This window comes from Carcharodon carcharias, chromosome 11 (genome assembly GCF_017639515.1).
Source record: "Carcharodon carcharias isolate sCarCar2 chromosome 11, sCarCar2.pri, whole genome shotgun sequence".
NCBI classification, from domain to species: domain Eukaryota; kingdom Metazoa; phylum Chordata; class Chondrichthyes; order Lamniformes; family Lamnidae; genus Carcharodon; species Carcharodon carcharias.
In genome coordinates, this window is record NC_054477.1 from 3,345,909 (window position 1) to 3,356,952 (window position 11,044).

An 11,044-nucleotide genomic window follows, 5' to 3' on the forward strand; every position below is an offset into this window, starting at 1 on the left:
ACCTTCCATTTGTCAGCCCAAGCCTAGATATTGTCCAGGTCTTGTTGCATTTGGACATGGACTGCTTCAGTATCTGGAGTTGCGAGTGGTGCTGAACATTGTGCAATCATCAGCGCACATCCCCACTTCTGACCTTATGATGGAAGCAGCTGAAGATGGTTGGGCCGAGGACACTACCCTGAGGAACACCTGCAGTGACGTCCTAGAGCCGAGATGGCTGACCTCCAACAACCACAACCATCTTCCTTTGTACTAGGTATGACCCTGACCAGTGGAGAGTTTTCCCCCTGATTCCCATTAACTCCAGTTTTGCTAGGGCTCCTTGATGCCACACTCGGTCAAATGCTGCCTTGATATCAAGGGCAGTCACTCTCACCTCACCTCAGGAGTTCGGCCCTTTTGTCTATGTTTGGACCAAGGCTGTAATGAGGTCAGGAGCTGAGTGGCTCTGGCCGAACCCAAACTGGGAATCAGTGAGCAGGTTATTGCTAAGCAAGTGCCACTTGATAGCACTGTTGATGACTCCTTCCATTGCTTTACTGATGATCGAGAGTAGACTGATGGGGCAGTAATTGGCCGAGTTGGATTAGTCCTGTTTTTTGTGTACATTTTTTTTATTCATTCCCAGGATGTGGGCTTCACTGGCTGGGCCAGCATTTATTACCCATCCCTAATTACCCTTGGGAAGGTGGTGGTGAGCTGCCTTCTTGAACCACTGCAGTCCATGTGGTGTAGGTACACCCACAGTGCTGTTAGGGAGGCAATTCCATGATGTTGACCCAGCGACAGTGAAGGAACGGCGATATATTTCCAAGCCAGGATGGTAAGTGACTTGGAGGGGAACTTCCAGGTAGTGGTGTTCCCATCTATCTGCTGCATTTGTCCTTCTGGATGATAGTGGTCATGGGTTTGGAAGGTGCTCTCGAAGGAGCCTTGGTAAATTCCTGCAGTGCATCTTGTAGATGGTACACACTGCTGCTACTGTGCGTCGGTGGTGGAGGGAGTGAATGTTTGTGGATGTGCTGCCAATCGAGTGGGCTTCTTTCTCTTGGATGTTGTCAACTTTCTTGAGTGTTGTGGGAGCTGCACTCATCCAGGCAAGTGGGGACTATTCCATCACACTCCTGGCTTGTGCCTTGTAGATAGTGGACAGGCTTTGGGGAGTCAGGATGTGAGTTATTCATCACACAATTCCTAGCCTCTGACCTGCTCTTGTAGCCACACTATTTATATGGCTAGTCCAATTCATTTTCTGGTCAATAGTAACCCCCATGGTGTTGATAGTGGGGGATTCAGTGATGGTAATGCCATTGAATGTCAAGAGGTGATGGTTAGATTCTATCTTGTTGGAGATGGTCATTGCCTGACACTTGAGTGGCACGAATGTTACTTGCCACTTGTCAGCCCAAGCCTGGATATTGTCCAGGTCTTGCTGCATTTGGACATGGACTGCTTCAGTATCTAAAGAGTTGTGAATGGTGCTGCACATTGTGCAATCATCAGTGAACATCCCCACTTCTGACCTTATGATGGAAGGAACGTCATTGATGAAGCAGCTGAAGATGGTTGGGCCGAGGACACTACCCTGAGGAACTCCTGCAGTGATGTCCTCGAACTGAGATGATTGACCTCCAACAACCACAACCATCTTCCTTTGTGCTAGGTATGACTCTAACCAGCGGAGAGTTTTCCCTGATTCCCTTTGACTCCAGATTTGCTAGGGCTCCTTGATGCCACACTTGGTCAAATGCTGCCTTGATGTTAAAGGCCAGTCACTCTCACCTCACCTCAGGAGTTCAGCTCTTTTGTCATGTTTGAACCAAGGTTATAATGAGGTCATCCAGGACATACCTGGGCAATTTTCTACATAGCTGGGTAGATGCCAGTGTTGTAGCTGTACTGTAACAGCTTGGCTAGGGACACAGCATGTTCTGGAGCACAAGACTTCAGTACTATTGCTGGAATATTGTCAGGGCCCATAGCCTTTGCAGGATCCAGTGCCTTTAGCTGTTTCTTGATATAATGTGGAGGGTAATTGTAAAGGGAATAATCATTTATACTGCATGAGAGGAGAGTGCTGATTGGTTGGCAAGTGGACTCTGATTGGTAGAGGCATTGCCATGGAGAATGCACCAGGGAACAGTTAAGTGCTAAGTTTTTGTTTAAATTCAAACCAGGCAGGTCGACTCTGATTGGTCAAGCCATTGCCCTGCTTTTGTTTAGTTGAAAAAAGCACAATGCAGGGACATGCTGCTACTGTCTGCAAAGGGCTCTCTATGTGACTGTTTGCAGCTTCTAGCACTTACAAGTGAGCCACAATATGAGCTCAACTGATATTCTTCAATTGGTTGCAGTTTAATTCTTAGCACAATTAGGATTGTAGCAAGTGCTGTCCATTTGCGGAATCACATCTAATGTTGGACACTGTGTTTTGAGTTTTGCGAGCCTGGGCTGGTTGGGTACGGTCAGTACTTTGCCTGTTGTGAACAGTGGTTGGGACAAGCTATTGATACGATCCGCCAGTGTTTGGGACATACGGTCTACATACCCATCATCACACCAGCACTGAAACTCATACAGCACATTACTCATTTGTGTGATAGGCAGAATGTCTTTTTGGCTTGAGGGCAGCATCCTGTTAGTGGTGAATACCACTCGTGTTACTACTACATAGTAGCAGCGTGAAACAGCTAGCTTCACCTGGTGCTCAAATGTTTGAGATACCTTACTCTTCCAGAGTAATCTGAGGTACACTGGGCACTTTTCAGGGCTGGAAGTGCCCTTAAGTTGATGGGTTTGTGTGATATACTGCACAAAATGATCTAATCAGGGGAGCCATTATCCCGCAGGGTGTCTCTGATGCGCCTATTTCAGCACCAGCTTGTGTGGTGAACAAATGGCTCAAGTCCTATTTACAAGGTTGGCAATAAGATCAATCTTATGGCATGTGGAACTGTAAGAATCCCAACGCGTATACTGACCAGTGAAGGTCGGTTTGGGGTAAACCGTGGTGGAGAACCCCCTGGCAGATTTCTCAACTCGCACATCGAGGAAAGGAGCCTCATTTGACTGCTCCATTTCAAAGGTGAATTTGAGAGCAGGGTGGAGCCCATTAAAGTGTGTTAGGAAATTCTTATATGCAGGATTCAAATATAGCAAAGGTTTCAGTAGATAACAGAAATATGCAAGGCCATTATAAAAACAAAAAACTGCAGATGCTGGAAATCCAAAACAAAAACAGAAACAGAATTACCTGGAAAAACTCAGCAGGTCTGGCAGCATCGGCGGAGAGGCACACAGTTAACGTTTCGAGTCCTCATGACCCTTCAACAGAACCTGTTCTGTTGAAGGGTCATGTGGACTTGAAACGTCAACTCTTTTCTTCTCCACTGATGCTGCCAGACCTGCTGAGTTTTTCCAGGTGTTTCTGTTTCTGTTTTTGTTTTGCAAGGCTATTGTCTACCTCAGATTACTCTGGAAGGGGAAGGTATCTCAAACATTTGAGCACCAGGTGAAGCTAGCTGTTTCATGCTGCTACTATGCAGTAGTAACACAAGTGGTATTCACCACTAACAGGATGCTGCCCTCAAGCCAAAAAGACATTCTGCCTATCTCACAAATGAGTAATGTGGTGTATGAGTTTCAGTGTTGGTGTGATGATGGGTATGTAGCCGTACGTCTCAACGGTTAGAAGACTGTATCAAACAGCACATCCCTTCAGCTGTTCGCAACAGGCAAAGTACTGACATTAATAAAAACAGAAAATGCTGGAAAATTTCAGCAGGCCTAGCAGCATCTGTGGAAAGAGAAACAGAGTTCGCATTTTGAGTCTATATGACTCTTCTTCCGAGCCAACCGTACCTAACCAGCCCGTGCTTGCAAAATTTAAAACATAGAATTCCAACATTGGAAGTGATTCACAATTGGACAGCACTTGCTAAACAATCCCAAGTGTGCTAAGAATTATACTGAAAACCAATTTAAGATTATCAGTCAGACTCACAATGTTGCTCAGTTACGTGTGCTAGCAGCTACATATATTCACACACAGGGCCCTCTCCTTTGCAGGCAGAAGATGCAAGTCCATGCATTGCACCTCTTTCAACTAAACAAAAACTTGGGAGCAGCCATTCCCTGGTTCATTCCCCATGGCAATGCCTTGACTGATCAGAGTCCACTTGCCAACCAAACAGCATTCTCCTCTCATGCAGTAAAATTATTAATTGACTTATATCAATGACTTGAATGAAGGGACCAAATGTATGGTTTCTAAACTTGCTGGTTACACAAAGATAGATAAGAAGGTAAGTTGTGAAGAGGACATAAGGAGTCTGCAAAGTGATAGGTTAAATGAGTAGACAAAAATTTGGCAGATGGGCTAATAATGTGGGAAAATGTAAACTTCACTTTGGTAGGAAGAATAGAAAAGCAGCATATTATTTGAATAGAGAGAGGTTGCAGAACTCTGAGATGTAGAGGGATCTGGATGTCCCGGTATATGATTCACAAGAAGTTAGTTTGCAGGTACAGCAAGTGATTAGGAAGGCAAATGAAATGTTGGTGTTTATTGCAAGGTGAATAGAATATAAAAGTAGGGATGTTTTGCTACAGTCGTACAGGGTGTTTGTGAGACCACAACTAGAGAACCGTGCACAGTTTGGTCTCCTTATTTTAGAAAGGATATAACTGCATTAGAAGCAGTTCAGAGAAGGTTCACTCGACTGACTCCTGGGATGGGAAGGTTCTCCTATGAGGAAAGGTTGGACAGACTGGGCCTGTACCCATTGGAGTTTAGAAGAATGAGAGGTGATCTTATTGAAACATATAAGACCCTGAAGGGACCTGACAGGGTGGATGCTGAGAGATTGTTTCCCCTTGTGGGACAGACTAGAACCAGGTTTAAAAATAAGGAGTCTCACATTTAAGACCGAGATGAGGAGAAATCCTTTCTCTCAGAGGATCGTGAGTCTTTGGAACTCTCTTCCCCAGAGAGCAGTGGAGACAGGGTCATTGAATATTTTTAAGGCAGAGGTAGATAGATTCTTGACTAACAAGGGGATCAAATGTTATTGGGGGTAAGAATGTAAACATACAAATATACCAGCATACGAACTAGGGGCAGGATTAGGCCACTCAGCTCTGCCATTCAATAAGATTATGGCTGATCACATTATAATCTCAACTATACATTCCCACCTACCCTGATAACCTTTCACCCCCTTGTTAATCAAGAATCTATCTACCTCTGCCTTAAAAATATTCAAAGGCTCTGCTTCCACCGCCTTTAGATGAAGTGTTACAAAGACTCACAACCCTCAGAGATAAACTTGCTTCTCATCTCTGTTTTAAATGAGTGACCCCTTATTTTTAAACAGTGACCCCCAGTTCTAGATTCTCCCACAAGAGGAAACATCTTCTCCACAACCACCCTGTCAAGACCCCTCAGAATCTTAAAGGTTTCAATCAAGTCAACTCTTACTCTTCTAAATTCCAGTGGATACAAGCCTAACCTGTCCAACCTTTCCTCATAAGACAACTCACCCATTCCAGGTATTAGTCTGGTAAACCTTCTCTGAACCGTGTCTAACAGATTTACATCATTCATTAAATAAGGAGACCAGTACTGTACACAGTACTCCAGATGTGGTCTGACCAGTGCCCTGTACAACTGAAGCATAACCTCCCTGCTTTTGCATTCAATTCCCCTCACAATAAACAATAACATTCTATTAGCTTTCCTAATTACCTGCTGTACCTGCATATTAACCATTTGCAATTCATGCACTAGGACACCCAGATCCCTCTGAATCTCAGAGCTCTGCAATCTCTCACCATTTAGATAATAAGCTTCTTTTAGATTCTTCCTGCCAAACGGACAATTTCACATTTGCCCACATTATACTCCATTTGCCAGACACCGAATCACTTTACCTCTCTTTGTCCCTTTGTAATCTCATGTCCTCTTCACAACATTCTTTCCTACTTATCTTTGTGGAGTTGAGGCCACAAACAGTTCAGTCATGATCTTATTACTTGGCGGAACAGGTTTAAAGGAGCCAAATGGACTCTTCCTGCTCCTAATTTGTATATGTGTGTGTTCGTAATTGGTATTCTCACGAAGCTGCCCTCATGAGTGCAAGACAGAAAGCTTCAACAGCATGTCTCTTATTCAGCAACATTCAAGTTCTGTGCAACCAAACAACTATAGTTTCCATACATAACCAAACCATAGGAACATCTGTGCATTAAATGTTATGGTTTCCAGTCCCAAACCAGGGACTTGAGACTCTTATCAAAGCTGACAATTCCAGTGCAGTGCAGTGCCGCTTTGTCGAAAGGTCAATACCGAGGGGGTGCCACACTGTCACATCGTTAGTCCTGAGGGAGCACCGCACTGTCGGAGGGTCAGTACAGAGAAGGTGCCGCACTGTTGGAGGGTCATTACTGAGAGAGTTTTCTTTTACTCGTTCAGGGGATGGGGGCGTCGCTGGCTGGGCCCATCCCTCATGGCTGTTGAGGACTGAGTGGCTTGCTAGGCCAATGCAGAGAGCATTTAATAGCCAATCACATTGCTGTGGGTCTGTAGGCCAGACCAGGTAAGGAGAGCAGGTTTCCTTCCCGAAAGGACATTAGGAAACCAAATGGACATTAGTGAACCTCATGGGTTTTTACGACAATCGACGAGTTTCATGGGCATCAACAGGCATTTAAGTTTTTTACTGAATTCAAATTTCACCTTCTGCCTTGGTGGCTTACGAATGACAATACCTCTACTCCACCACCTACCACACTGTCGGACGGTCAGTACTGAGGGAGCCCCGCGCTGTCGGAGGGTCAGTACTGAGGGAATGCAGCACTGTCAGAGGGTCAGTACTGAGGGAGTGCTGCACTGTCAGAGGGTCAGTACTGAGGGAGTGCTGCACTGTCAGATGGTCAGTACTGAGGGAGTGCCGCACTGTCAGACGGTCAGTACTGAGGGAGTGCCGCACTGTCAGATGGTCAGTACTGAGGGAGTGCCGCACTGTCAGACGGTCAGTACTGAGGGAGTGCCGCACTGTCAGAGGGTCAGTACTGAGGGAGTGCCGCACTGTCAGAGGGTCAGTACTGAGGGAGTGCCGCACTGTCAGAGGGTCAGTACTGAGGGAGTGCCGCACTGTCAGAGGGTCAGTACTGAGGGAGTGCCGCACTGTCAGAGGGTCAGTACTGAGGGAGTGCCGCACTGTCGGAGGGTCAGTACTGAGGGAGTGCCGCACTGTCAGAGGGTCAGTACTGAGGGAGTGCCGCACTGTCGGAGGGTCAGTACTGAGGGAGTGCCGCACTGTCAGAGGGTCAGTACTGAGGGAGTGCCGCACTGTCGGAGGGTCAGTACTGAGGGAGTGCCGCACTGTCAGAGGGTCAGTACTGAGGGAGTGCCGCACTGTCGGAGGGTCAGTACTGAGGGAGTGCCGCACTGTCAGAGGGTCAGTACTGAGGGAGTGCCGCACTGTCGGAGGGTCAGTACTGAGGGAGTGCCGCACTGTCAGAGGGTCAGTACTGAGGGAGTGCCGCACTGTCGGAGGGTCAGTACTGAGGGAGTGCCGCACTGTCAGAGGGTCAGTACTGAGGGAGTGCCGCACTGTCGGAGGGTCAGTACTGAGGGAGTGCCGCACTGTCAGAGGGTCAGTACTGAGGGAGTGCCGCACTGTCGGAGGGTCAGTACTGAGGGAGTGCCGCACTGTCAGAGGGTCAGTACTGAGGGAGTGCCGCACTGTCGGAGGGTCAGTACTGAGGGAGTGCCGCACTGTCAGAGGGTCAGTACTGAGGGAGTGCCGCACTGTCGGAGGGTCAGTACTGAGGGAGTGCCGCACTGTCAGAGGGTCAGTACTGAGGGAGTGCCGCACTGTCGGAGGGTCAGTACTGAGGGAGTGCCGCACTGTCGGAGGGTCAGTAGTGAGGGAGTGCCGCACTGTCGGAGGGTCAGTACTGAGGGAGTGCCGCACTGTCAGAGGGTCAGTACTGAGGGAGTGCCGCACTGTCGGAGGGTCAGTACTGAGGGAGTGCTGCACTGTCAGAGGGTCAGTACTGAGGGAGTGCTGCACTGTCAGAGGGTCAGTACTGAGGGAGTGCTGCACTGTCAGAGGGTCAGTACTGAGGGAGTGCTGCACTGTCAGAGGGTCAGTACTGAGGGAGTGCTGCACTGTCAGGGGGTCAGTACTGAGGGAGTGCTGCACTGTCGGAGGGTCAGTACTGAGGGAATGCTGCACTGTCAGGGGGTCAGTACTGAGGGAGTGCTGCACTGTCAGAGGGTCAGTACTGAGGGAGTGCTGCACTGTCAGGGGGTCAGTACTGAGGGAGTGCTGCACTGTCAGGGGGGCCGTCTTTTTCAGTGGGTGTAAATGAATCCCCGGCGGTGTTTAGGGGCAGGAGGAGATCTCCCCGGGGGTGAAATCTTTCCCTCAAACTCCATTCAGCGGCATTATCCGGGTCACTGCTGTTTGTGGGATCATCCTGTGCACCCACTAGTCTCCGATTGCTGAGGATGAGCGCGGCGCTACAGCAATGTAAGTCTGTCCCTCTCAGCTGGACCCTCCCCCTCCCCCTCCCCCCCCCCCCCCCCCGCCGCCGCTCCTCCTCTTACCTCAGCCGGTGGGTGTCGCTGGGCCGGGCGGTTTGAGTCGGAGAGGCCGAGGCTCCGGCCGGGACTAGGCCGCTCTCCGGGGCTGCTCGAGGTGCGGGGGCCGGGGGGGCCGAGGGGGGCCGAGGGCCCGGGGATCGGGGGCAGCTCCGGGCCGGGGGAGACCCAACACTCGCTCCGGCTCCGGCCGCGCAACAAACGGGGGGCGGGAGGGGGGCGGAGCCACCCGGAGAGGCGGGGCCTGGGGGGGGTTGGGGGGAGGAGAGAGAGAGAGAGAGAGAGAGGGGGGAAAGAGAGGGGGGAGGGGAAGGGGGGTGGGGGGGGGGAGGGGAAGGGGGGTGGGGGAGGGGGGTTGGGGGGGAGGAGAGAGAGAGAGAGGGGGGAAAGAGAGGGGGGAGGGGAAGGGGGGTTGGGGGGAGGGGAGAGAGAGAGAGGGGGGAAAGAGAGGGGGGGAGGGGAAGGGGGGGAAAGAGGGGAGGGGAAGGGGGGGAAAGAGAGGGGGGGGGGAGGGGGAGGGGGGGGAGGGGGGGGGGGGGAGGGGGGAGGGGGGGGGGAGGGGGGGAAAGAGAGGGGGGAGGGGGAGGGGGGTGGGGGGGAAAGAGAGGGGGGGAGGGGGAGGGGGGTGGGGGGGAAAGAGAGAGGGGGAGGGGGGTGGGGGGGAAAGAGAGGGGGGGGAGGGGGAGGGGGGTGGGGGGGAAAGAGAGGGGGGGGAGGGGGAGGGGGTGGGGGGGAAAGAGAGGGGGGGAGGGGGAGGGGGAGGGGGGGAAAGAGAGGGGGGAGGGGGAGGGGGGTGGGGGGGGAAAGAGAGGGGGGAGGGGGAGGGGGGTGGGGGGGAAAGAGAGGGGGGGAGGGGAAAGAGAGGGGGGAGGGGAAGGGGTTGGGGGGGGAAAGAGGGGGGGGAGGGGAAAGAGAGGGGGAAGGGGTTGGGGGGGAAGAGGGGGGGGAGGGGAAAGAGAGGGGGGAGGGGAAGGGGGGTTGGGGGGGAAAGAGAGGGGGGGAGGGGAAAGAGATGGGGGAGGGGAAGGGGTTGGGGGGGAAAGAGAGGGGGGGAGGGGAAAGAGAGGGGGGAGGGGAAGGGGGGTTGGGGGGGAAAGAGAGGGGGGAAGGGGGAGGGGGGGAAAGAGAGGGGGGAGGGGAAGGGGGTGGGGGGGAAAGAGAGGGTGTGTGGGGGGAGAGGGGAGAGGGGTGGGGGGAAAGAGGGGGGGTCGGGGAGAAAGAGAGGGGGGTGGGGGGAAGAAAGAGAGGGGGGTGGTGGGAAGAAAGAGAGGGGGCAGGGGAAGGGGGGTGGGGGGAAAGAGGGGGGGTGGGGGAGAAAGAGAGGGGGGTGGGGGGAAGAAAGGGAGGGGGTGGGGGGAAGGGAGGGAGGGTGGTGGGGGGAAGAGGGGGAGGGGGTGGGGGGGAAAGAGAGGGGGGAGGGGAAGGGGGGTGGGGGGGAAAGAGGGGGGGTGGGGGAGAAAGAGAGGGGGGTGGGGGGAAGAAAGAGAGGGGGGGAGGGGAAGGGGGGTAAAGAGAGGGGGGGAGGGGAAGGGGGGAAGAGAGGGGGGAGGGGAAGGGGGGGAAAGAGAGGGGGGAGGGGAAGGGGGGGAAAGAGAGGGGGGGAGGGGAAGGGGGGTGGGGGGAAAGAGAGGGGGGGAGGGGAAGGGGGGGAAAGAGAGGGGGGGAGGGGAAGGGGGGGAAAGAGAGGGGGGAGGGGAAGGGGGGTGGGGGGGAAAGAGAGGGGGGGAGGGGAAGGGGGGAAAGAGAGGGGGGGAGGGGAAGGGGGGTGGGGGGGAAAGAGAGGGGGGGAGGGGAAGGGGGGGAAAGAGAGGGGGGGAGGGGAAGGGGGGGAAAGAGAGGGGGGAGGGGAAGGGGGGTGGGGGGGAAAGAGAGGGGGGGGAGGGGAAAGAGAGGGGGGAGGGGAAGGGGGGGAAAGAGAGGGGGGGAGGGGAAAGAGAGGGGGAGGGGAAGGGGGGGAAAGAGAGGGGGGGAGGGGAAAGAGAGGGGGAGGGGAAGGGGGGTTGGGGGGGAAAGAGAGGGGGGGAGGGGAAGGGGGATGGGGGGGAGGGGAAGGGGGTGGGGGGGAAAGAGAGGGGGGGATGGGAAGGGGGTGGGGGGGAAAGAGAGGGGGGAGGGGAAGGGGGGTGGGGGGGAAAGAGAGGGGGGAGGGGAAGGGGGGTGGGGGGAAAGAGAGGGGGGGAGGGGAAGGGGGGGAAAGAGAGGGGGGGAGGGGAAAGAGAGGGGGAGGGGAAGGGGGGAAAGAGAGGGGGGGAGGGGAAAGAGAGGGGGAGGGGAAGGGGGGGCAAGAGAGGGGGGAGGGGAAAGAGAGGGGGAGGGGAAGGGGGGTTGGGGGGGAAAGAGAGGGGGGGAGGGGAAGGGGGGTGGGGGGGAGGGGAAGGGGGTGGGGGGGAAAGAGAGGGGGGGAGGGGAAGGGGGTGGGGGGGAAAGAGAGGG

At 53.6% G+C, this 11,044-nt stretch overlaps 1 protein-coding gene across 1 annotated transcript in view; it reads right to left on the minus strand.

Annotated features, from left to right (window-relative positions):
- The window catches only part of LOC121284375 (ankyrin repeat domain-containing protein 50-like), a 163,220-nt gene extending 154,486 nt beyond the window's left edge, over positions 1–8,734 (minus strand). The window contains exon 1 of the mRNA XM_041199800.1: positions 8,618–8,734. The gene's annotated coding sequence lies outside the window, so the exon portion shown is untranslated. The remainder of the gene's footprint in view (positions 1–8,617) is intronic.
- Positions 8,735–11,044: the final 2,310 nt, after the last annotated feature.